General features: G+C 40.1%; 1 long non-coding RNA gene and 1 pseudogene across 1 annotated transcript in view; both read right to left on the bottom strand.

The window, feature by feature from the left end:
* Positions 1-23,310, bottom strand: part of LOC133050232 (uncharacterized) — a 135,743-nt gene that overhangs the window by 80,023 nt on the left and 32,410 nt on the right. The window lies entirely within an intron of this gene.
* LOC133052317 (ubiquitin-conjugating enzyme E2 variant 1-like) lies at positions 4,927-15,933 on the bottom strand (annotated as a pseudogene).

Genomic DNA, 23,310 nt, shown 5'->3' with positions numbered 1-23,310 from the left:
AGAACTGACTTATTGGAAAAGACCCTGATGCTGGGAAAGATTGAAGGCAGGAGGAGAAGGGGATGACAGAGGATGGGATAGTTGGATAGCATCACTGACTCGATGGACATGAGTTTGAGCAAGCTCCAGGAGTTGGTGATGGACAGGGAAGCCTGGCGTGCTGCAGTCCATGGGGTCACAAAGAGTCGAAACTGAGTGACTAAGAGACTGAACTGAACTGACTGCTACCTAGCATCATTGTTGTTATTACCTCTGAACTTCAATGAGTGGCAGAAAAGCAAATTTAATTTTGAAAATATGCATATTTTATTAGGAAAATTAATAGTGTGGCCTATTATATAATTAGATATTTCCTATTTGACCCTAGTTCTGATATGACAACTGGGAGGAATGTTTGACCCATGGGTGTTGTTCAACACAATTTTTAATTTAATTGACTAGTATGTTGTCTTGAATTAATTAATATTCAAGATCCATTTCATCTTTGCATCCTCTTCTTCACTTGTACAGGAAGGCGGGATCTCCATGCACTGGTCAGATCTGTGAACATTATTGGACTGAAGAGTGGAGACACTCCGTATTAGGAGCTGAGAGAGGTAAGGTGGCCGGTGCTGACACCCAGCCCCCTCCTCACTTCCTGCCACCTCACCTCCTCCTCACCGTCCCACATGGCACCAGCCCTGACACAGGACTAGGTCAGCCTGGTGCCAGGCACTGGAGACTAGTGTTTTCTTCCTACACTGCCAGTCCCTCTTGTAAGTCTTCTGGCTCTGGATGGAAGGGATGGATCAGCCTTTCTTCTTGATGTTAAGAACTGAACAGGCTTCCCTGGTAGTACAGTGGTTGAGAATCCCTCTGCCCATGGGGACATGGGTTTGATCCCTGTTCTGGGAAGATCCTACATGCCTCGTGGTGACTAAGCTCATGTGCCACAACTACTGAGCCCACACGCAGCAGCTACTGAAGCCCACGCACCCAGGGTCCATGCTCCACAACAAGAGAAGCCACCACAATGAGTAGCCCATGCATCACAGCTGGAGAGTAGCCCCTGCTTACCACAACTAGAGAAAGCCTGTGCAAATCAATGAAGACCCAGTAGAGCCAAAAAAAAAAAAGAACTGAGCGTTCAGTGTTCACACTGAGGGACCACAGAGGCAGAGCAAGACCCACACTCCACTCCCTTTCCACGGTGTCTGTGCGGAAGGGCCTGCCTGTGTTGTCCAGGTCAGCTTGCCAGAGTCTTCTGCATTGGGAGGTGGTGCCAGTTCCCATTTCATTGCTCATTTTCCTCAGGGTCCCTGGTGGCTCTGACAGTGAGGAATATGCCCGCAATGCAGGCAACCTGAGTTCGATCCCTGGGTCGGGGAGATCCCCTGGAGAAGAAAATGGCAACCCACTCCAGTATTCTTGCCTGGAAAATTCCATGGACGGAGGAGCCTGGTGGGCTACAGTCCATGGGGTCACAAAGAGTCAGACACGACTGAGCGACTTCACTTCCACTTTGCTTTTCTGGGGGGGAAAGAACAAGTGGAATTTGGGTTTTAATGTCTTCTTGGCCAAACTTCACCTTCACACCATCTCTCATTAGGCGATATGACAGAATGAGTAAACAGATGAATATTTATACATTTATCACAGTGCCGACCCCAGGTAGCTTATCCTCTGACTTCGGGGGCACACCAGGCAGTCTCCAGTGCTCTCTTTTCACTTAGAGACAGACAGGACCACAGGGTCCAGGTACAAGGATACAGCTACAAGGAAGTGGTGACTCTGGCTCCCTGAGTGTCTGTGTGGAGAAGCCCCTTCCAGCCCACATGGCCCAGACCATCTGGACGCTGTGGTTCAGATGTGAACACAGCATGGCTTAATTTCAAAGACATGCGGCACATTGAGTATCAATAATCAATATCAATCTCCTGAGAGTCAAACTATCTAGTTTAACTTCTTTACAAAGAAATATATTTATTTATTTGGCTGTGTTGGGTCTTAGTTGGGGCATGAGCGATTTTTTTTTTTTTTTTTTGCTTTTTTTTTTTTCATTTATTTTTATTAGTTGGAGGCATGAGACAAGTGCTCAGGGCTGGTGTACAGGGATGACCCAGAGGGATGGGATGGGGAGGGAGGTGGGAGGGGGTTCAGGATGGGTAACACATGTAAATCCATGGCTGATTCATGTCAATGTATGAGCGATCTTTCATTGTGGCACTCAGGGGTCTCTCTCTCTTGTTGTGGAGCACAGGCTCCAGAGATCATGGGCTCAGTAGTTACAGAAAGCAGGCTTAGTTTCTCAGTGGCACGTGGGGATCTTGGTTCACCGACCAGTGATCAAACCCTGCATTAGAAGGTGGATTCTTAACCACCGGCCCCCCAGGACATCCCAAGGCTGTCTTAATTTCTTAAATTACATTGTTCTAGGATCCTAGAGACCATGACTCCTGAAGAGATAGGTCCTAGCAATCAAAATATAGCAGCCAGGAGAGGGGGGGAAAATGGATATCACCAAAAAAGAGAAGCGACATAATAAAAATTGTATTCTTGGAAGACATTTTTGTTGTAACATGAAGATATATTGGAGGAGGTAGTGACTTGAGGGGTAGAGAACAAATAAAGCTAGAAATAATAAAGATACAGGGGGGAAAGGCCATAAAATGGTGGAACTATAAGGATCATGGAAGATGATGGGAAGGGGGCCCTGGAGACTCCAGGCAGCCATGTGAACTTTGACCTTCCCTTTGCCGGTAGTCCTAGTGTCCCCAAATTACTTAGCTTCTCTGTATCTTCCCCTTCCTTACCATCCCCACAAATGTAACCAAGCCTAACCATTTTAAGCAAAGCACCACCTTCCTCAGTTGATAAAAAAAACAAAACTTGTAACTCATCATAGATCCACATAGTCTTAGATCCTATCTCCTCCTCTTTTATTAAAAAATATATATATTAGTGCACACTTTTTATTACATTAAAATCAGGTAATGATCTGACCATAAAAAGATTGCTTATGGAATACTGTTATATTCATCTTTACTTATAGGATCTTAAATCCTTAGAACTAAGGTTTTTTCCTGGGAAAAGATTCATGGAAATGTTAATTGCTTTTCAGACTTGATAGTTGCTGCTTCAAAAGGTAATTTTACACAAACACCAAATTTAAAAAAAAAAAAAAAAAAACCCTTAGAACACAACGAATTGCTTTTATTTTGGTATTCATCCATATCTTAGCATTTCATGGTCCTAAACAGAAAATTGAAAAACACAGCAATTTACCAGGAATTTCAGGGATCCACCATGTACACTGAGTTCTTTTTTCATCTATGCTGAGGACTGTGAGAAGCAGCAGCACCAAAACCAAAGTATGCACTGAATTCAAGGCTCTTTTTGTTCCAGTTGTCAGATTCCAAACTAGACCCAAATGGATTGCAAGTATGACCATACAAGAGCCCTGTTTAAAACATCTTCAATTTTTAAAAGCAAAAGCCATTACCAGAAAAGAAAACAATGCATTCAGAGGGATCATGTGTGCTTACGAGTGTCTTCTGTGGCCTTTCTCCAAGTTTAGCCACCAAGGACTTTGAGAGCTGGCAGGTCTGAGTAACCCTGGTAACTATTCTTTTCACTTTATCAAAACCTGAGCTATTAAAAAAAAAGACTGCATCAGCTGATAATGACAGCAGAGGGTGGCAGGGCTGAGAACCTAATATTCATTTCCCAGGCTGGTGGAGAGCAAGTAAATGTGGTTCCAAAACTAAATGAGGGAGGTCAGAGAGTCTTTCCAACCTTACCTGATGGCATCCATCCAAAACAAGGAGGTGTCATGGAAAGTGTTGGGTTGCGGCGTTGCCAAAAGGGAACTTGAGAAGGAGGAAGGAAAAGTCATCACCCCTCATAAAAGTTGGAGGAGGAGATATGGGGAAAGCCAGGAATTCCTAAAGGGAGCAGAGGGGGTAACAATCTATGCTTTTCCCAAGGGTGATAGTAGAAAGTGGGGGAAAGGATGATGGCTTGGAAGGGGGGCATTATTTAAGACAAAGAAAGAAACCAGGGATGCAGAAGAAGCACCCACACACACCCAGCAGTAGTCACACAGGCTATGACCTGAAATCTTCACGTCTACTCTAACAAGCCACCCCAAGCTGGAGGGCTGTTGCAGGGAGGGAAGGAAGAAGGGGAAGGGAGGGGAGAGAAGGCAGAGACCCTGGGCCAGGTAATCGACAGCAAGGTGACTATGTGATGTGTCTTTTCATGGTTGAGTCAGATGTGCCTCACCGGTTATAATGGGAATCAGTGTAAATATACTTTCTTGATCCCAGAAGTTCAACTATGTGGAAAGTGGTTACACTTGACAGGATGATATGTTATAGCACAACTTAGGTATTTCAAATTGTCAAAAAATTAGCATCATTTGCAATATGTTAAGATAAACTGCCTTTGAATGGGGGTTTCCTTTCCAGTGGGCTTCGCTGGTGCCTCAGTGGTAAAGAATCTGCCTGCAGTGCAGGAGATCCAGGTTCAATCCCTGGGTCGGGAAGATCCCTGGAGAAGGAAATGGCAGCCACTCCAGTATTCTTGCCTGGAGAATTCCGTGGACAAAGGAATTCCTTCCAGTACTTTGAGGTCTATAAGACTTATCTAGAAAATTTACTACTATGGAAATGTGTGTGCTCAGTCTCTCAATTGTGTCTATTTGCGACCCTATGAACTGTAGCCCACCAGGCTCTTCTGCCCATGGAATTTTCCAGGCAAGAATACTGGAGTGGGTTGCCATTTCCTCCTCCAGGGGATCTTCCCAACCCAGGGATCAAACCCTCATCTCTTGCATCTCCTTCATTGGCAGGTGGATTCTTTCCCCACTAGCACCACCTGTGGAAAATGAAGACTGCTTAAATCAAATAGGGGTGGTAGGGGAGGGCCTGTGGTTTTTCCTTTTGATTAATTGCTGTAACACTGTCCTTCGAGGGGCTGAGGGAGTTTCACATTTTCTTTAGACATCATTAGATGCTGAGGCTCTTGCAGGACAACTTTGATGCTCTATGAATTCTGCCATTTTGCTAGCAGGGATATGACTCTTGGGTCCACCACTCCATTAGAAATATTAACTCTGTTAATATTTTTGCTATAAATCTTACAAAAGGGATAGCGCTTTGAGTTTTTATGTCCACATTCTATTTTAAGGCTGTATATTCAGTTTTCATAAAGTGTCTGAGCTCATGGTGACTGCCATCTTGCCTTGCTCTTGCTCTCTCCTCCTCTTTACTGGAGATACTGAGAGCTTTCAACATTCTATTTTGGCAGATTCTGCTAACAGAGGTGAATAATAGTAGCAAGGGAAAGCTTCCTTCTGAGGGGAAAAATTTTTTTCAACATAGAAAAATGCCTGTCTTTTCCCTCAAGCCATTTCTCCTGGTACTTGGGTGGGAATAATACATGGAGTCTGAATCATAGGTCCAGCTGACTTCAATAAAGACAGGAATACTTTTAGAATTGAAGCCACATGTTATAATTGTGGAGGAAAAGAGGGTAAGAAGTGACTCACTCCTGACTTTGTGAAGCCTGCATGTTTACCACCAGATTTAATTTACTGATACATGAGAAAGAAACTTCTATAATATGTCTTCAAAGTATTCTTATCTTTGGTTTTCAGTTATTCATGGATAAGTCTAATTTTTATGAGTACCATTGGGGCTTCCTACTTTTCCCACTCTTTATTGAAGAAGGAAGTGAAATATATGCACTGACCTTTCATACCGCACAGTTAATAGGAAGCACAAAAGCATAAACCCAGATCTCTCTGACTCTGAGCCAAAGCTCTTTCCACAATACCACAGAGCTGCTCTGCCTAGCATTTTGATAAGCAAAGACCAGCATGCCTGATGTCAGCACAAAGTACCAAAAGTAGGGAAATCTCCTGGGGTTAGGGAGTAGCTTTTGTAAAGCTATATTTTATTATAAAAAACAAAGGGAAAATTGTCCTAAATGAAATTATTTCAGATATAAGTAAGAGAATTTCAACTCAAACTAGATGAAGCAAAAGGAAACTAATTATTTCAATGAACTGGTTAGTGTAGGGATCTGCCACCTTCATGCACATATGAATCAAGGGACTTAATGCTTTCTCTTGCATCGTCTCTATCTTTATCTCTGTCTCTTTGTCCTTCACCTATCAGGCTGATTTCATTTGCTCCTACAGCATAAATCTTTCTCCATTAGGCAAAGGAAGATGATCCTTAATAGTCCCAAATTTACATTCTCCCAGCCTAGCACACTTAGACAAAAGAGCATCCCTTTGTCTCAGTATCTATATATCAGTCCCAAAGAAGACCATGATTGACACTATCTACCTCTGGAATAATCACTATTGCTATGAAATGAGGTACCAAGACTGGACAGACAGGGTGGGTGAGTAGGAATGGAATAAAGGATAGAGAGGTATATTTCCATTAGAATATAGTGGAGGGGAGATGGTTTCCAAAAGAAAGAACACAAGAGCAGGAAAAACATCATATATTCACTCCAGGAGTCACTAAATACTTTTGAGCAAGGGAGTAACAAAATGAAACAAGAAATAAATAAATAAAAATAAACATGAATGCCCTGAACAGATGGACTGGTGGGTGAAAAGGAGGCAGCTTTTAGAATAATCAGAAAGGGAGTAACGAAGGGCTTAGCCAGAGGGATGGCAGTACACAACAAAAAATGCCAGCCCCATTTCTACTTCAAGTTGTGAGGGAATAGCAGTCTAGACTAACCCCTCATCCCAAACAATTGGGAAACTGTACAAAATATATTTTCAGATATTGGACAACAGGCAACAAAACACTGTGATCCCTGAGAGAACGGAAATAAACAAAGTAAATTCCATGATCACCCTAACTTCCTGTCTGGAGTCAATTTCTGGATTGTGGTGAAGGGAAGGGGAACCTAAATAGAGAACAGAGGGTATTATTGAATTGAGGAGTGAGAGATCAGTATTTCAGGGAGTTGACTTAGCTAAACTTTGTAGGGCAGAATGTCAAGAAAGAGGAAACTATCACAAAATGAGTTCTAAATATCTGCACAGAGATTCCCTTGATTCTTTGTTCAAATAACAACCTATATATGGTGAAACTCAATAAAGCTGGGCAAAGGATAAACTCTAGGGAAAGAATAATTATTAAAGAGCTATAGGCTAAATAATTTGCAGAGCTCACTTTGGACCTGGAATCATTCCAGTTCTCACCAGCAAAGTTGAGAGAACTTACTGAATCACAGAATCTTTAGTAGAAGGCAAAAAAAAAAACATGTCTTAGTAGTGGAGCTAAACTAACCCTAGAGGAAAGGTCACTCTTAAGTCACCCTTAAATAGTTTAAAAACAAGCATCAAAAGAATCAAGCTAACCCAGAGTAACTTAACTGCTTTCCAGTAAAAAGTCCAAAACTCTTTAAGAGATTACAGAAAATGCACCACTCAATGCATAATATGCAACGTCTAGCATTCAATAAAAAATTACTAGACATCTATAGAAACGTGATCCATACAGGAAGAAAAAATCAATAGAAACATATGTATAAATGACAAAAATTACATAATTAACAAGTTCCTAAAACAATTCTTAAAATACATTCAGAGTGCTTAACTAGTTAAAGAAAAACATTAACATTGTGAGAACTGAGTGGAAATTATAAAAAAGAATCAAATGGACCTACCAAACATGAAAAATATAAATCACAAGAAGAAAAAACTTCACTGGATAGAAATAAGTGCATACTAGACACTGCAGAAGAAAAGAAGTTGAAACCATAACAATAGAAACAATGCAAAATAAGGCACAGAATAACCCCCAAAAAAAGATTGAAAAAATAAACAGAGCCTCCCTCAGTAACCTATGGAATAACATCAAACATTTTAAAAAATTAAAGTCTGAGAGAAGAGGAGAGATAAAGGAGCACAGAGAATATGTTTTGAGAAAATTGTGACCAATAAAATTACAAATATGATATGGAAACACCCAAATGCCCATCAACAAATAAATGGTTAAAAAAGATGTAGTATACATACACAATGATATATTATTCAGCCATGAGACAGGAGGGCATCCTGCCATTTTCAACAACATGGATGGACCTTGAGTACGTTATGCTAAATGAGATAAGCCAGACAGAGAAAGACAAGTATTGTATATTACTTACATATGGAATCTCAAACAAACAAAAAAAAATGTTTAAACAAAAAAACAGAGAGTTAAACAGTGGCTACCAGAGTATAGGTGTGGGCTGAGGATGTTTAAGGGTACAACCTTGTAAACAAGTACTAAAATAGCAATAAATATTTAATATACAGTTTATTGTACTGTTAGTATGTGATGTAATAAATATCATTACAACTGTAGCCATATTACAATACTTAAATGTATCAATATAACATAAAGTACATCTTAAATTTTCACAATGTTAAGTATCAACTTTTATCCAATAAATAAATTTCAAAATTATAAATTTGATAAAAACTGCAAACTGACAGATTCAGGAAGTTCAACAAAACTCGAATGAGATAAACATAAAGCAATGTTTACCAAGACACATCTTAAAGTCTTGAGAACCAGAGGAAAAAGGAATATTATGTACTGTTCATATTATGTTTGTTCACGTTATGAACAAACATGAAAATAATTTCAGGCCTCTCTTCAGAAACCCAGAAAACAATGAGACATCTTTGAAATGCTAAAAGAAAAAAATTCTCAACTTAGAATTCTATACACAGAAAAAGTATATCTCAACAATGAAGGCAGACAAAGATATTTTCAGGAAAAAGGTTAAGATAATTCATCACTATCATATATACACTATAAGAAATGTTAAAGAAAGTACTTCAGGCAAAAGGAAAATTATGCTAACTGGAGGCTTGCATATAAACAAAAGGATGAAAAGAAATAGAAATATTAAATATTAAAGGCTTTTTTCTCATTTTTAAAATTTCTTTAAAGGTAATTGTTTGAACCAAAAATAATATATTTGGGGATTTATAACATATATAGAGGTAAAATATCTGTGCAAAGAGTGGGAGGAGGAGATGGAAGTATAGTATTGTAAGATTCTTATATCGCACATGAGTCTACAATGTTACTTTTGTTAATTTAATTTTAAATACTAAAACAACTACACAAAAAAATATCTAAGAGACATCTCTGATGGTCCAGTGGCTAAGGCTGCACACTGCCAGTGCAGGAACCCCAGGTTCAATCCCTTGTCAAGGAACTAGATTCCACATGCCACAACTAAGAGTTTGCATGCCATAACTAAAGATCCCACATGCCACAAGTTTAAAAAGATCCCACGTGTGCATGCATGCGTGCTAAGTCATTTCAGTCAAGTCTTTGCAACTGTTTGCAACCTATGGAGGTAGCCCTTCAGGCCCCTCTGTCCATGGGATTCTCCAGGCAAGAATATTGGAGTGGGTTGCCATTTCCCTCTCCAGCAGATCTTCCTGACCCAGTGATTGATCCCAGGTCTCCTACACTGCAAGCAGATTATTTACCATCTGAGCTACCAGAGAAGCAGAAAAGATCCCACATGCTGCAACAAAGATCCAGGAAAGCCAAATGAATAAATAGATCTTTTTAATGTTTAAAAGATGTTTAGCTAATTAACCAATAGTAGAATAAAATGGAATGTCAGAAGACAATCCAAAAGAAGTTAAGAAAGGAGGGGAGAAGGAATAAAGAGTAGATGAGGGAAATAGAAAATAAATATCAAGCTGATAGACTGAAACCCATTTTTTAAATTACTGCATTAAATTTAAACAGTCTAAGAAAGCATTTCAATTAAAGGCAGTTTGCCAAATTGGATTTAAGGAACAAAAACAAAGAAAAACATAATCCAACTATATGATGAATTCAAGAAACTCACTTTAAATACTAAAATACAAAGTGTAAGTGTAAAAAGTATAGTAAAATATATATAGTGTAAACAATAATAATAATTAAGTTAGGATGACTTTGTTAATATCAAACAAAGTAAACATCAGATCAAAGACTATTACCAGGGATTAAAAGGAATATATATATATAAATACATAAATATTATATAAAGAATATAAATATAATTTTATATATATATAAAAGGAATATATAATATATTAAAAGGAATATATCATAATGATAAAGAGTCAATCTATTGAGAATATGTAACAATACTCAATTTAAGCGCAAATTGATAATCAGTTCAGTTCAGTTTAGTCGCTCAGTCATGTCTGACTCTTTGCGACCCCATGAATCACAGCATGCCAGGTCTCCCTGTTCGTCACTAACTCCTGGAGTTTACTCAAACCCATGTCCATCAAGTCAGTGATGCCATCCAGCCATCTCATCCTCTGTCATCCCCTTCTCCTCCTGCCCCCAATCCCTCCCAGCATCAGGGTCTTCTCCAATGAGTCAACTCTTCACATGAGGTGGCCAAAGTACTGGAGTTTCAGCTTCAGCGTCAGTCCTTCCAATGAACACCCAGGACTGATTTCCTTTAGGATGGACTGGTTTTATCTCCTTGCAGTCCAAGGGACTCTCAAGAGTCTTCTCCAACACCATAGTTCAAAAGCATCAATTTTTCAGAGCTCAGCTTTCTTCACAGTCCAACTCTCACATCCATACATGACCACTGGAAAAATCATAGCCTTGACCAGACAGACCTTTGTTGGCAAAGTAATGTCTCTGCTTTTTAATATGCTATCTAGGTTGGTCATAACTTTCCTTCCAAGGAGTAAGTGTCTTTTAATTTCATGGCAGCAATCCCATCTGTAGTGATTTTGGAGCCCAAAAAAATAAAGTCTGACACTCTTTCCATTGTCTCCCTATCTATTTCCCATGAAGTGATGGGACTAGATGCCATGATCTTAGTTTTCTGAATGTTAAGCTTTAAGCCAACTTTTTCACTCCCCTTCTTTCATTTTTCATCAAGAGGCTTTTTAGTTCATCTTCACTTTCTGCCATAAGGGTGGTGTCATCTGCATATCTGAGGTTATTGATATTTCTCCTGGCAATCTTGATTCCAGCTTGTGCTTCTTCCAGCCCAGCGTTTCTCATGATGTACTCTGCATATAAGTTAAATAAGCAGGGTGACAGTATACAGCCTAGACATACTCCTTTTCCTATTTGAAACCAATCTGTTGTTCCATGTCCAGTTCTAACTGTTGCTTCCTGACCTGCATACAGGTTTCTCAAGAGGCAGGTCAGGTGGTCTGGTATTTCCATCTCTTTCAGAATTTTCCACAGTTTATTGTGATCCACACAGTCTAAGGCTTTGGCGTAGTCAATTGATAATAGAGCTTCAAAATATATGTAGCAATAACTAATGGAATTAAAAACAGAATAATCCATGATTACAACTGGGTATTTCAACATAGCTTTTCTCAATAATTAATAGAACTGGACAGTAAATCAATAGGGCCACAGAACACTTAACACTTTCAATCAGCTTGACATAGTTGACATTTACAGGGGAAAACAATAGATGGGGAAGACTAGAGATCTCTTCAAGAAAACTGGAGCGATCAAGGAAACATTTCATGCAAAGATAGTCACAATAAAGGACAGAAATGATAAGGACCTAACAGAAGCAGAAGAGATTAAAAAAGAGATGGCAAGAATACACAGAAGAACTATACAAAAAAGATCTTCATGACCCAGATAAACACAATGGTGTGGTCACTCACCTAGAGACAGACATCCTGGAGCATGAATTCAAGTGGGTCTTAGGAAACATTACTATGAACAAACTATTTAAACTTAGCTGTTTAAACCCTAAAAGATGATATGATTAAAGTGCTGGACTCAATATGCCAGAAAATTTGGAAAATTCAGCAGTGGACACAAGACTGGAAAAGGTCAGTTTTCATTTCAATCTCAAAGAAGGGCAATGCCAAAGAATGTTCAAAGTACCCCACAATTGTGCTCATTTCCCATGCTAGTAAGGTTATGTTTAAAATCCTTCAAGCTAGATAAGCTTCAGATATGTGAAACGAGAACTTCCAGATGTACAAGCTGGGTTTAGAAAAAGCAGAGGAACCAGAGACCAAATTGCCAAGATGTATTGTATCATAGAAAAGACAAGGGAATTCCAGAAAAACATCTGCTTCTTTGACAACACCAAAGCCTTTGCCTGTGTGGATCACAATAACCTGTGGGAAATTCTTAGAGATGGGAATACCAGACCACCTTACCTGTCTCCTGAGAAACCTGTATGCAGGTCAAGAAGCAACAGAATCTTACATGGAACAACTGACTGGTTCAAAATTTGGAAAGGAGTATGACAAGACTGTATATTGTCACCCTGTTTATTTAATTTCTATGCATACTTGTTGGTCAGTCACTCAGTCGAGTCCAACTCTGTGCGACCCCATGGACTGCAGCACACCAGGCTTCCCAGTCTTTCACTGTCTCCCAGAGTTGGCTCAAACTCACGTCCTCTGAGTCAGTGATGCCATCCAACCATCTCATCCTCTATCTCCCCTTTCTCCTCCTGCCTTCAATCTTTCCCAGCATCAGGATCTTTACTAATAAATCAGCTCTTTGCATCAGGTGGCCAAAGTATAGGAGCTTTAGCTTCAGCATCAATCCTTCCAATGAATGTTCAAGGTTGATTTCCTTTAGGATTAACTGGTTTGACTTTTGTGGGCAAAATTATGTCTCTGTTTATTAATATTCTATATAGATTTGTCATAGTTTTCCTTCCAAGAAGCAAGCATCTTTTAATTTCAAGGCTGTAGTCACTGTCCTCAGAGATTCTGGAGCCAAATAAAATAAAATCTACCACTGCATCCATGTTTTCCCTTTCTATTTGCCATGAAGTGTTGGAACTGGATGCCAATTTTTTGAATGTTAAGTTTTAAGCCAGTTTTTCACTCCCCTTTTTCACCCTCATCAAGAGAATCTTTGAGAATCTGGAGTGGTGGCTGTGCTGTGCTGGAGTGGCTGTGAGGAGATACCCAACGTCCAAGGGCAAAGGAGAAGCCCCAGCAAGATAGTAAGAGGGGCAAAATCATGTTTAGAATCAAACCCCATACCTGCCAGAGACACTCAGAGGGCTCAAACAAACCTTGTCCACACCAGGATCCAGAGACCACACAGAGACTGAGACAGAACTGTGTTTGAGTATTTCCTGTGGAAGTAGGGATCAGCAGTGGCCTGCCGCAGGGGGCAGGGGCTCTGGGTGCAGCAGAATTGGGTATGGCATAAGCCCTCTTGGAGGAGGTCACCATTAACCCCACCATAGAGCTGCCAGAACTTACACAGGACTGGGAAATAGACTCTTGGGGGGCACAAACAGAACCGGGACCCAGGAGAAGGGAGCAGTGACCCCACAAGAGACTGACCTAGACTTGCCCATTAGTGTCCAGGAGTCTCTGGTGGAGGCGTGGGTCGGTGGTGGCCTGCTGCAGAGTTGGGGGCACTGAGTGTAGCAATTCGTACATGGGACCTTTTGAAGGAGGTCACCATTATCTTCATTACCTCCACCATAGTTTGGCCCCAGGTAAGTAACAGAGAGAGAACACAGCACCACCCATCAACAGAAAATTGGATTAAAGATTTACTGTGGCCCATCAGAACACAGTTTCCCCCTCCATCAGTCTCTCCCATAAGGAAGCTTCCATAAGCTTCTTATCCTTCTCCATCAGAGGGCAGATAGACTAAAAACCACAATCACAGAAAACTAACCAATCTGATCACATGGACCACAGCCTTGTCTAATTCAATGAAACTATGAGCCATGCCATGTAGTGCCACCCAAGATGGATGGGTCATGGTGGAGAATTCTGACAAAACGTGGTCCACTGGAGAAGGGAATGGCAAACCACTTCAGTATTCTTGCCTTGAGAACCCCATGAACAGAATGAAAAGCAAAAAGATAGGACACTGAAAGATGAACTCCCCAGGTCAGTAGGTGCCCAATAAGCTACTGGAGATCAGTGGAGAAATAAATCCAGAAAGACTGAAGAGACGGAGCCAAAGCAAAAACAACACCCAGCTGTGGAAATGACTGGTGATGGAAGTAAAGTCTGATGCTGTAAAGAGCAATATTGCATAGGAACCTGGAATATTAGGTCCATGAATCAAGGCAAATCTGAAGTGGTCAAACAGGAGATGGCAAGAGTGAACGTCAACATTTTAGGAATCAGTGAACTAAAATGGACTGGAATGGGTGAATTTAACTCAGATGACCATTAAATCTACTACTGTGGGCAAGAATTCCTTAGAAGAAATGGAGTAGCATCATAGTCAACAAAAGAGTCTGAAATGCAGTACTTGGATGCAATCTCAAAAATGACAGAATGATCGCTGCTCCTTTCCAGGCAAGCCATCCAATATCACAGTAATCCAGGTCTATGCCCCAACCAGTAATACTGAAGAAGCTGAAGTTGAACGGTTGTATGAAAACCTACAAGACCTTCCAGAACTAACACCCAAAAGAGATGTCCTTTCCATTATAGGGGATGGGAATCCAAAAGTAGGAAGTCAAGAGATACCTGGAGTAACAGAAAAATTTGGCCCTGGAGTACAGAATGAAGGAGGGCAAAGGCTAATAGAGTTTTGCCAAGAGAATGCACTGGTCATAGCAAACACCCTCTTCCAACAACACAAGGGAAGACTTTACACATGGACCTCACCAGATCGTCAATACCAAAATCAGATTGATTATATTCTTCGCAGCCAAAGATGGAGAAGCGCTATACAGTCAGCAAAAACAAGACCAGGAGCTGACTGTGGCTCAGATCATGAATTCCTTATTGCCGAATTCAGACTTAAATTGAAGAAAGTAGGGAAAACCACTAGACCATTCAGGTATGACCTAAATCAAATCCCTTACGATTACACAGTGGAAGTGACAAATAGATTCAAGGGATTAGATCTAATAGACAGACTGCCTGAAGAACTATGGATGGAGGTTCATGACACTGTACAAGAGACAAGATCAAGACCATCACAAAGGAAAAGAAACGCAGGGAGGTCCTAAGATGGTGGAGGAATAGGACGGGGAGATCACTTTCTCCCCTACAAATTCATCAAAAGATCAATTGAATGCTGAGCAAATTCCACAAAACAACTTCTCAATGCTGGCGAAGGACACAAAGACACCCAGAAAGGCAACTAATTCTCTTCTAAAGGAGGTAGGGCAAAATATAAAAGATAAAAAGAGAGACAAAAGAGTTAGGGATGGAGACCCATCCCAGAGAGGGAGTCATGAAGGAGGAGAAGTTTCCAAACACCAGGAAACCCTCTAACTGGCTGGTCTGTGGGGAGTTTTGGAATTTCAGAAGGCAACATAACCGGGAGGGAAACAAACAAACAAAAAACCCACACAATACGCGCCTAACTGCAACTCCAGTGGAGAAGTAGCCCAGACGCTCACGTCTGCCAGCAGTGAGCGGGAGCTGAACAGGGAGGTGCAGGCTGCATGCTTAGGGTAAGGAATGGGCCTGAATGCCCTGAGGATAATCTGAGGGAACTAACATGAGATAGCAACCCAAACTGTGGGATAGCCAGAGAGAGAGAAAAAGAGAGAGAGAGAGAGAACTTTCCCGTGAAAAGCTCTAACCTAAGGCACTGCTGGGCCTTCTCACAGAACAAAGGACTGAGCGAATACCAGAGGAGAGCTAGCCGAATTTGGACTGGCCCCTCCCCTTGCTGGGGGCAGAGAGGCAGGCTGGTGGCAGCCAGAGCAGGAAGGCAAGGGGCAATCTCCGCCCCAGAGGTGGCATCCTCTACCAAACTGCGAGCAGGCTCCCAGTTGCTAACCAAGTATTCCTGGGACCCTGGACGGTTGACATCTGCCAGGAGGGTCACAGCCAGAGATCAGTTCCCGAGAAGAGACATAAGGCACACTTGAGACGGCGCTCTCGCTGCACACCCAGGAAACTGGGTGGATGGGACTCGGGAGGTGATAAGAGGCATCGTACACCTGGAAGAGCATGCTTGCCAAGCACCTGGTCGCCTGAGCTGCTCGGACCTGGGAAGGGTGCAAAACACAGACCCAACCGAGTCTGTGCCTTTGTGGAGTACCCAAGAACCTGAACCTGAGCAGCTTAGACCTGGGAAGTGCATGAAACCCAGGGCCTGCTTTGGACAGTTATCTTGCAGAGCAACCTGTAGCCTGAGCACTGTAGACCAGAAAAGCACACATGCCATGAGTGGGGGCAAACCCAGTGTGGCCCAGGCACTGCGAGCACTCCCCAAACACACCAGTGATATTTGCAGTGTTCCTCCCTCCCCACAGCACAACTGAATAAGTGAGCCTAAATAAGTGACCACCTTCACCCCCTAGTCTCAGGGTACAAATCAGACACTGAAGAGACTTGCAAACAGAAGAAGCAAAAATAAACAAAGAAGAGGGAACCACTTTAGAAGTGACAGGTGCAACAGATTAAAACCCTGTAGTTAGCACTAACTACAATGGAAGGTGCCTATAGACCTTGAGAAGAAGTATAAGCTAGAACAAGGAACTATTTGAAACTGAACTGACCCCATACTGCCTGCAACAGCTCCAGAGAAATTCCTAGATATATTTTACTATGATCATTTTTTAATTTTTAAGTTCTTTATTACTCTTTTAATTTTCATTTTTATAACCTACTTTTACCTTGCAAAAAATAAACAACCCTATTTTTAAAGCCAATTTCATATATTTTTTTATAATTTTTGTGATTTTGCTTTGTTCTTTTTTTTTTTTTTTTTTGCTTTGTTCTTTTAATATTTTATTTTTGAGAGTCTAACCTCTACTCTAGATTTTTAATCTTTGCTTTGTGGTATTTGTTATCAATTTTGTACCTTTAAGAATCCAATCTTGAGTAATCATTTTTACTTAGGAGTGTGACTACTGGCTTGATTGCTCTCTCCCATTTTGACTCTCCTTTTTCTCCTCCAGGTCTCCTCTATCTCCACCCTCCCCCTTCTCTTCTCTACCTAACTCTATGAATCTCTTTGGGTGCTCCGGGCTGCAGAGGACACTTAGGGAACTGATTACTGGCTAGATCAGTCTCTATCCATTTGACTCCTCCTGGTCACCTCTATCTCCTTCCTCCCTCTTCTCTGTGTAACTCTGTGAACCTCTGTGAGTGTTCCAGACTGTGGAGAGCACATAGGGAATTGATTACTGGCTAGACTGCTCTCTCCACTTTTGATTCCACCTCTTCTCCTCCTGGTCACCTCTATCTCCCTCCTCCCTCTTCTCTTCTCCATGTAACTCTGTGAACCTCTCTGGGTGTCCCTCACTGTGGAGAATCTTTTCATCATTAACCTAGATGTTTTATCATCGGTGCTGTATGGATGGAGAGGTCTTGAGGCTACTGTAAGAATAAAACTGAAAGCCAGAGACAGGAGGCTTAACTCCACAACTTTAGAATATCAGAGAACTCCTGACTCCATGGAATATTAACCTACAATAGCTCATCCAAAAGCCTCCATACCTACACTGAAAACAAGCTCCACCCAAGAGCCAACAAGTTTCAGAGCAAGACATACCAAGCTAATTCTCCAATGACGCAGGAACATAAACCTGTGCATTATAATACAGGGGGCCAAAAGTCACACCAAACCCACAGACACCTCAAAACTCACTAGTGGACATTTACTTCATTGTGCTCCAGAGAGAAGAGATCAAGCTCCACCCAGCAGAACACCAACACAAGCTTCCCTAAGCAGGAAACCTTGACAAGCCACTCATCCATGGGGGAGGAAGGAATCTCCACAATAAAGAGGAACTACAAACTTCCAGCATACAGAAATGCCACCCCAAACATGGCAATCTAAACAAGATGAAAATGCAGAAAAATATTCAGCAGGTAAAGGAACATGATAAATGCCCACCAAACCTAACAAAAGATGAGGAGATAGGGAGTCTACCTGAAAAAGAATTCAGAATAATGATAGTAAAAATGATCCAAAATCTTGAAAACAAAATGGAGTTACAGATAACTCCATATATACATTTGATTTCATATAAATGAAGCAGAGAGGAAAAAAAAAAAAAAGAAAAGAAATGAGGACAACCTCAGAGACCTCTGGGACAATGTTAAACACCCCAACATTTGAATTATAGGAGTCCCAGAAGAGGACGATAAAAAGAAAGGCCACAAGAAAATACTTGGGGACATACTAGCTGAAAATTTCCTTAAAATGGGGAAGGAAATAGCCACCCAAGTCCAAGAAACCCAGAGAGTCCCAAACAGGATAAACCCTAAGACACATATTAATCCTAAGACACATATTAATCAAATTAATGAAGATAAAACACAAAGAGCAAATATTAAAAACAGCAAGGGAAAAGCAACATATAACACACAAGGGGATTCCCATAAGGATAACAGCTGATCTTTCAATAGAAACTCTTCAGGCCAGAAGGGAATGGCAGAACATACTTAAAGTGGTGAAACTGAAAAACCTACAACCCAGATTACTATACCCAGCAAGGATCACGTTCAAATATGAAGGAGAAATCAAAAGCTTTACAGACAAGCAAAAACTGAGAGAATTCAGCACCACCAAACCAGCTCTTCGACAAATGCTAAAGGATCTTCTCTAGACAGGAAACACAGAAAGGTTGTATAAACACGAACCCAAAACAACAAAGTAAATGGCAACGGGACCATACCTATCAATAATTACCTTAAATGTAAATGGGTTGAATGTCCCAATCAAAAGACTAAGACTGGCGGAATGGATACAAAAACAAGACCCCTCTACATGCTTTACAAGAGTCCCACCTCAAACCAAAGGACACATACTGACTGAAAGTGAAGGGCTCGAAAAAGATACTTCATGCAAATAGAGACCAAAAGAAAGCAGGAGTAGCAATACTCATATCAGATAAAATAGGCATTGAAATAGAGGCTGTGAAAAGAGACAAAGGAGGACACTACATAATGATCAAAGGATCAATCCAAGAAGAAGATATAACAATTATAAATATATGTGCGCCCAACATAGGAGCACTGCAATATGTAAGGCAAATGCTAACAAGTATGAAAGGAGAAGTTAACAATAACACAATAATAGTAGGAGGCTTTAATACCCTACTCACCCCTATGGATAGATCAACTAAATAGAAAATTAGCAAGGAGATACAAACTTTAAATGATACAAGGGACCAGTTAGACCTTTGATATCTCTAGGACATTTCACCCCAAAACAATTACTTACCTTTTTCCAAGTGCACACAAAACATTCTCCAGGATAGGTCACACCCTGGGCCATAAATCTAGCCTTGGTAAATTTAAAAAAAAAAATCATTTCAATCCTCTTTTCTGATCACAATGCATTAAGATTAGATGTCAACTACAGGGGAAAAAAACTATTAAAAATACGAACACATGGAGGCTAAACAATACGCTTTTGAATATCCAACAAATCACAGAAGCAATAAAAAAAATCAAAATATGCATAGAAACAAGTGAAAATGAAAACACAACAACCCAAAACCTATGGGATTCAGTAAAAGCAGTGCTAAGGGGAAAGTTCATAGCAATACAACCTTACCTCATGAAACAAGAGAAAAATCAAATAAATAACCTAACCATACACCTAAAGCAACTAGAAAAACAAGAAATGAAGAACTGTAGGGTTAGTAGAAGGAAAGAAATACTAAAAATTAGGGCAGAAATAAATGAAAAAGAAACAAGGGAGACTATAGCAAAAATCAACAAAACTAAAAGCTTGTTCTTTGAGAAGATAAATAAAATAGACAAACCATTACCCAACTCATCAAAAAAAAAGAAAAAAGTTGAAGAATCAAATCAACAAAAATAGAAATGAAAATGGAGAAATCACAACAGATGACACAGAAATACAAAGGATCATAAGAGATTACTATCATCAACTATATGCCAATAAAATGGACAACTTGGAAGAAATGGACGAGTTCTTAGAAAAGTATAACTGTCCAAAACTGAACCAGGAAGAAATAGAAAATCTTAACGGACCCATCACAATCACAGAAATTGAAACTGTAAATCAGAAATCTTCTAAAAAAAAAAAGAAAGAAAGAAATCTTCCAGCAAACAAAAGCCCAGGATCAGATGCCTTCACAGCTGAATTCTACCAAAAATTTAGAGAAGAGCTAACACCTATCTTACTCAAACTCTTCCAGAAAATTGCAGAGGAAGGTAAACTTCAAAACTCATTCTATGAGGCCACCATTACCCTAATACCAAAGCCAGACAAAGATGCCACAAAAAAAGAAAACTACAGGCCAATATCACTGAGGAACATAGATGCAAAAATCCTTAACAAAATTCTAGCAAACAGAATCCAACAACATATTAAAAAGATCATACATCATGACCAAGTGGGCTTCATCCCAGGGATGCAACGACTCTTCAAAATTTGCAAATCAATCAATGTGATTCACCACATTAACAAACTGAAAGATAAAAACCATATGATTATCTCAATAGATGCAGAGAAAGCCGTTGACAAAATTCAACATTCATTTATGATAAAAACCCTCCAGAAAGCAGGCATAGAAGGAACATACCTCAACATAATAAAAGCCATATACGATAAAACCACAGCAAACATTATCCTCAATGGTGAAAAATTGAAAGCATTTTTCTTAAAGTCAGGAATGAGACAAGGGTGCCCACTCTTACCCTACTATTCAACATAGTTTGGGAAGTTTTAGCCACAGCAATCAGAGAAGAAAAATAAATGAAAGGAATCCAGGTTGGAAAAGAAGTAAAATTCTCAGTGTTTGAAGATGACATGATCCTCTACATAGGAAACCTTAAAGACTTCACCAGAAAATTACTAGAGCTAATCAATGAATATAGTAAAGTTGCAGGATATAAAATTAACACACAGAAATCCCTTGCATTCCTATACACTAACAATGAGAAAACAGAAATTAAGGAAACAATTCCATTCACCATTGCAATGAAAAGAATAAAATACTTAGGAATAAATCTACCTAAAGAAACAAAATACCTATATATAGAAAACTATAAAACACTGATGAAAGAAGCCAAAGAGGGCACAAATAGATGGAGAAATATACCATGTTCATGGATTGGAAGAATGAATATAGTGAAAATGAGTATACTACCCAAAGAAATCTATAGATTCAATGCAATTCCTATCAAACAACCAATGGTATTTTTCACAGAACTAGAACAAATAATTTCACAATTTGTATGGAAATACAAAAAACCTCGAATAGCCAAAGCAATCTTGAGAAAGAACAATAGAACTGGAGGAATCAACCTGCCTGACTTCAGATTATACTACAAAGCTACAGTCATCCAGAGAGTATGGTACTGGCACAAAGACAGAAATATAGATCAATGGAACAGAATAGAAAGCCCAGAGATAAATCCATGCACCTATGGACACCTTATCATCGACAAAGGAGGCAAGAATATACAATGGAGAAAAGACAACCTCTTTAACAAGTGGTGCTGGGAAAACTGGTCAACCACTTTTAAAAGAATGAAACTAGAACGCTTCTGATACCATACACAAAAATAAATTAAAATGGATTAAAGATCTAAATGTAAGACCAGAAACTATAAAATTCCTAGAGGAAAACATATGCAGAACACTCTCCGACATAAGTCATAGCAGGATCCTCTATGATCCACCTCCCAGCATAATGGAAATAAAGTAAAAATAAACAAATGGGACCTAATTAAAATTAAAAGCTTCTGCACAACGAAGGAAACTATAAGCAAGGTGAAAAGACAGCCTTCAGAATGGGAGAAAATAATAGCAAATGAAGCAATGGACAAAGAATTAATTTCAAAATTATACAAGCAACTCCTGCAGCTCAATTCCAGAAAAAAAAAAGACCCAATCAAAAGGTGGGCCAAAGAACTAAACAGACATTTCTCCAAAGAAGACATACAGATGGCTAACAAACCATGAAAACATGCTCAACATCACTCATTATCAGAGAAATGCAAATCAAAACCACAATGAGGTACCATCTCATGCAGGTCAGAATAGCTGCTATCAAAAAGTCTAGAAACAATAAATGCTGGAGAGGGTGCGGAGAAAGGGGGACCCTCTTATACTGTTGATGGGAATGCAAACTAGTACAGTCACTATGGAGAAGAGTGTGGAGATTCCTTAAAAAACTGGAAATAGAACTGCCATATGATCCAGCAATCCCACTTCTGGGCATACACACCGAGGAAACCAGAATTGAAAGATACACATGTACCCCAATGTTCATCACAGCACTGTTTACAATAGCTAGGACATGGAAGCAATCTAGATGTCCATCAGCAGACGAATGGATAAGGAAGTTGTGATACATATACACAATGGAATATTACTCAGCTATAAAAAAAGAATGCATTTGAATCAGTTCTAATAAGGTAGATGAAACTGGAGCCTATTATGCAGAGTGAAGTAAGTCAGAAAGAAAAACACCAATACAGTATAGTAACACATATATATGGTATTTAGAAAGATGGTAACAATGACCCCATATGGGAGACAGCAAAGAGGCACAGATGTAAAGAACAGTCTTTTGGACTCTGTGGGAGAAGGCGAGGGTAGGATGATTTGAGAGAATAGCATTGAAACATATATATTATCGTATGTGAAACAGATCACCAGTCCAGGTTCGATGCATGAGACAGAGTGCCCAGGACTGGTGCACTGGAATGACCCTGAGGGATGGGATAGGGAAGGAAGTGGGAGGGGGGTTCAAGATGGGGAACACATGTACACCCAGGGCTAACTCATGTCAATGTATGGCAAAAACCACTACAGTATTGTAAAGCAATTAGCCCCCAATTAAAATAAATTAATTAGTTTAAAAAAAAACCACTACATTCAGAAAATGAAGATCATGACATCTGGTCTCATCATTTCATGGTAAATATATGAGGAAACAGTGGAAACAGTGACAGACTTTATTTTTGGAGGCTCCAAAGTCACTGCAGATGGTGACTGCAGCCATGAAATTAAAAGATGCTTACCCTTGGAAGAAAAGTTATGACCAACCTAGACAGCATATTAAAAAGCAGAGACATTACTTTGCCAACAAAGGTCCATCTAGTTGTAAGCTATGGCTTTTCCAGGAGTCATGTATGGATGTGAGAGTTGGACTATAAAGAAAGCTGAGTGCCAAAGAACTGATGGTTTTGAACTGTGGTGTTGGATAAGATTCTTGAGAGTCCCTTGGACAGCAAAAAGATCAAACCAACCCATCCTAAAGGAAATCAGTCCTGAATATTCATTGGAAGGACTGATGCTGAAGCTGAAACTCCAATACTTTGGCCAACTCATGCGAAGAACTGACTCCTTGGAAAAGACCCTGATGCTGGGAAAGATTGAAGGCAGGAGGAGA

This window comes from Dama dama, chromosome 4 (genome assembly GCF_033118175.1).
Source record: "Dama dama isolate Ldn47 chromosome 4, ASM3311817v1, whole genome shotgun sequence".
Lineage (NCBI taxonomy): Eukaryota > Metazoa > Chordata > Mammalia > Artiodactyla > Cervidae > Dama > Dama dama.
The sequence above is the reverse complement of the archived record's forward strand: the minus strand, read 5'-3'. Positions and strand labels throughout refer to the sequence as shown.